This window comes from Pseudoliparis swirei, chromosome 7 (assembly GCF_029220125.1).
Source record: "Pseudoliparis swirei isolate HS2019 ecotype Mariana Trench chromosome 7, NWPU_hadal_v1, whole genome shotgun sequence".
NCBI lineage: Eukaryota > Metazoa > Chordata > Actinopteri > Perciformes > Liparidae > Pseudoliparis > Pseudoliparis swirei.
In genome coordinates, this window is record NC_079394.1 from 14,408,998 (window position 1) to 14,413,997 (window position 5,000).

Genomic DNA, 5,000 nt, shown 5'->3' on the forward strand with positions numbered 1-5,000 from the left:
CATTTAACGCATGCGCAGAATGAGCTTCCAATCCGTCTGTTGTTGGTCGTCGGGACGAAAAAAAAGTCACTTGCAAAATGAGCTTCCAATACACCACTTCAATCTGAACTCTGTCCGCTCTCATGCAGACGGTCTGTTCATCGGTAATGATCCTTCCGCAGGTTCACCTCCGGAAACCTTGTTACGACTTTTACTTCCTGTAGATCAGGGTCTCAACACGTCGATCGCGACCTGCCAGTCGATCGCGGCGTAGTGTCGGTAGATCGCATGACATTAAAAGATTGGCCCCATCCTGACATGTTCTCTATAGCACGTCTTTGTTATTTTATTAAACTAAACGTCTGTTGTTGATCGTATCTCCACAGCAGCATGTCATTTCTGTCTCTTCGCGTTGCGTTAACACTTATCGATCTCCGTCTCGCGCTCCACAGAGCTCCGTGCGCGCATCGGGACCGAGCAAAAAAAAAGTCACTTGTCAATCTGTCCACCTGTCCGTGTCGGTGAGGTTTCAGCTTTGCAGCGGTGTCCCCGCCGTCCCTTTCATCACGGCCCAGTTCATGAAGAAAACCCACACAGTCAGTTTGCCTCAGCAGCTGCTAGAGGAAGACTAGAGGCCTTTAGATTGTATCATGGTGGAGTTAATGGTTGACAAACAAGAGAAAAATGTTCTGTTTAACCCTCCTGTTACCTTTACTAACATATTTTACCCTCTGGGTCAATTTGACCCCAGCAATTAAAACCTCCAGAAAATTATTAGAATTAATATTGCTTCCCAAGATTAAGTGTGAGGTACTTTATGTTTGTTTGTTGACTACCTAAATAGCCCTTTAAATAAATAAAAAAGTTGATATTTCTTATATGGTTGACACAGTGAAAAACAGCCTGGGGTCAAATTGACCCAAAAGAACACCGACATTAAACATTGAATGGGGTCAAATTGACCCGAAAGGTAACAGGAGGGTTAAACATTCTGTTTAAGATGAAGATGTATTAATGTTCCATATGGAAGAAAACTGCTAAATAACTGCTGAGTTGCAGCACCATTGTATAGAAGAATGTATAAATGTATATATCCGTCTTTTGTCATAAATCTCTATGTTTTCACAAAATATACCAAGAATATCGGTAATATGTGATTAATCATGATTAATCCACAAAAACCTGTGATTAACCCGATTAAAAATGTAAATCGTTTCACAGCCCTAGTTTTAATTTGTGTATAATGATTCCTTCTGTACACATTACATCTATTCTTCTGTCCATCCTGGAGAGGGATCCTCCTCTGTTGCTCTCCTGAAGGTTTCTTCCCTTTTTTCCCCCTGAAGGGTTGTTTGGAAGTTTTTCCTGATCCGATGTGAGGTTTTGGGACAGGAATGTCTATATTTACAGATTGTGAAGCACTCTGAGGTAAATTTGTAATTTGTGAAAATGGGCTATACAAATAAATAAACTGAATTGAATTGAATTGAATGTGTTAAAGCTGCATTCTCTCTCCTGACCACCAGGGGGCGACTCCTCTGGTTGTATAGAAGTCTATGCTTCATGTGTTAAAGCTGCATTCTCTCTACTAACCACCAGGGGGCGACTCCTCTGGTTGTATAGAAGTCTATGTGTCATGTGTTAAAGCTACATCCTCTCTACTGACCACCAGGGGGCGACAAATATTCAACAGTCATGGAAAAAGAATTATAAATGTAGTTTTGCAATTAGTTTGTTGCCAATTAATTAAATAAAAAATACACGACAAAAGCAAAAAGATACAATATACAAAAAAATATTTCTTTTCCAGATCAAGCACACTTTTGTTATTACTATTATTCTAAAAGTACATTAAATATTAATAGTCATAATTGTAAATTAAGGTCTAATTAAAATATTTCCCAATAAATGAACATTATAAGAAAGAAAGATGGGAAATAAAACACATTTAATACAAAATATTTCAAAATATGATAATAGAAAACAGACAATAAAACCCAAATAAATATAATAATAATATGAAATAAAGAAATTGTTGAGCATAAATGCAAATCATGAAGATTTAAATGTATGAATGCATTAAAAATATATATTGAATATACAAAGTAAAATTAAAAACAGTAAAAAAAAAAATAATAAGAGAAAAATATCCTTCGGCTGTGTTGATTTATATAAAAAAATGTTCTTCCTGATCGATCAATAAGTAGCCACAGCGATCAATAAGGAGCCGCGGTGGCTCGTTGAAAACCATGAGCAGCTTTAAAACACTTCAGCTCGGCTTCAGCTGCAGGAAACGGAGGAAGAGAAGCGAGTCCCTCCTGAGTCCACGTCTGCAGGGATGAGTTATCATAGGCAGCCTGCCGTGACCTTAACACACACACACACACACACACACACACACACACACACACACACACACACACACGCGCGTTATCGGCCTCCTGTCAAACGGGCCATCCATTCGTCTTTTTTTTCCCGCCGTCCGCCGAATTAATTAACCAGAAATGTAAACGTTTTAATTGAATGTCAACGGGCGACGTTAACAACATGCTCCTATGTAAATGAAAGTGGCACCGCTTTAAACCTCTATATTTATATATAAATAAATATACACAAGAGGCTCTCGCGGCAAGGTGACAGGGTGTGTGTGTGTGTGTGTGTGTGTGTGTTTTAATTGAATTACCATCAGTTATGGTGCTAACGAACCTGGTGGATTTAAAGCAACACGGCCTTAATTAGTGGAAATGAAAGCTTTAAAAAATGTCCCTTCAAGGCTCCACTAGTGGTTTAGGACCACAGTAATATACCATGCACATTCAATAGAGTGTGTTTTATATGTGTGTGATTTGAATACGCATTAATGAGAGTTTTATTCAGCTCGCCATTGTTCATGTTACGAGGGACCTTCACCAGGAGACCAACAGAAAGCTTGTATTATTCCAACCAGGATGTTCTTCACAGAACTAGATGGTTCTGTTGCGACTCCTCTGGTTGTATAGAAGTCTATGCTTCATGTGTGTGTCATGATCTGGAGTTTGTGTCTCGTTTTGTGTCTTGTTTTGAAGTCCTTGTGTCGTCTCTCTCCCTGTGATTGTCTGCCCTGGCCCTGATTGTTTCCTTCTGTGTGATTGCTGGCCCCGCCCTCATTGTGTTCACCTGTGTCTCGTTCCCCGTTGTCCAATCACCTCCGCCTGCCTTTGTATGTAAACCCTGTTCGTCTCATTCCAAGTGTGGCTTCGTACTGTTTGGTCTGAGTTTTTGTCGTTCCTGTCTGGTCTGGTCTGTGATTTTTGGAATTAAATATTAGTTTGTGCATTAATGTCGGCATTTGGGTCCTGCTTTTTGAGTCATGACAGAACGAAGCCACCAATAATGGACCCAGCCTTCAGTTTCCGCTGCACGGTTCCTGCCTGGCCAGCTAACGCTCATGTTCTTCTCGAGGAGATGTGGGAGTCCCTCCGGGCCCTGCAGTTAATGTCGCCGGTTCCAGTCCCCGATGTTCCGTCGCCGGTTCCAGTCCCCGATGTGCCGGCTCTGGACCCCGGGGTTCCAGTCCCCGGTGTTCCGCCGCCGCCTCCAGCCCCCGATGTTCCAGTCCCCGGAGTTCCATCACTGGTTCCAGTCCACGATGTTCTGGTTCGAGTCCCCGGTGTTCCGGCTCTAGACCCCGAGGTTCCAGTCCCCGGTGGTCCGTCACCGGCTCCTGTCCCCGGTGTTCCGCCGCCGGCTCCAGCCCCCGATGTTCCAGTCCCTGGAGTTCAATCACCGGTTCCAGTCCACGATGTTCCGGTTCCAGTCCCCGGTGTTCCGCCTCTGACCTGTCCGTCCCCGGTTCTCTCCATCCCGCCTCCGTACCGTCCAGCCCCGGTTCCCCGTGACCCGTCCAGTCACAGTTCCCCATGTCTCGTCTCCTGGTCCCACAGGGCCCCCATCCCCAGACCCCGGTACCCCTGTGACTTCCTCTCCTGAGCCCGGTCCCCTAGCTCCCCGCTCATGTCCTCCGGCCCGCCCTTCCCCTTGGCCTGGTGATCGTCCTGCGGCCCGCCCCCCGGACTGCTTCTGCAGCCTTGGACCCTCCTCCGGCTCCCCTCCACCCACCCGTGTGGAACGCTTGGGACGTCTGGAATTCGTCCCTTGAGGGGGGGGGGGTACTGTCATGATCTGGAGTTTGTGTCTCGTTTTGAAGTCCTTGTGTCGTCTGTCTCCCTGTGATTTTCTGCCCTGGTCCTGATTGTTTCCTTCTGTGTGATTGCTGGCCCCGCCCTCATTGTGTTCACCTCCGCCTGCCTGTGTATGTAAACCCTGTTCGTCTCATTCCCAGTGTGGCTTCGTACTGTTTGGTCCGAGTTTTTGTCGGTCTGGTCTGTGATTTTTGGAATTAAATTTTAGTTTGTGCATTAATGTCGGCATTTGGGTCCTGCTTTTTGAGTCATGACAATGTGTTAAAACTGCATTATCTCTCCTGACCACCAGGTGGCGACTCTTCTGGTTGTATAGAAGTCTATGCTTCATGTGTTAAAGCTGTCCGTCTACGTGCACTTATATGCCGAGAATATTTAGCCTTCATTTCTTTTTATTGTCATTGATTCACGTTTATACGGGTTGCTGTATTTCTATTACCTGTAGTTCATCTTTCAGCCATTGTTTATTCAGCTTAATAATCTGCAGGAGAAAAACCCAAATGAGGATGTGTTAGCGCTGTGAAGAAGTTTAATCTCTCACTGTTTAATGAACCGTGTTCTTTATTCTGTATTCTGGGGTTTTCTCTTTTTCCCTTTTTTCTCGAAGCCGTCGAAATAACTAGCTTTTGTTGTAGAAAATGATGAATTTGGGCAGTTAATTTATTGATCGGCCGGCTCGTTGCTCCAGAAAGCCATTAATCAATGGATGAAAACAGGCTCTTCTCTTTTTTCACTTCCTGTCTGAACCGCCACAATACGGAGAATAACTGTAATTATAGACTCCTGACGATGATGATGAAGTGGAACATTAATACTTTTAGGAGAAGTGGGGCCATGTGT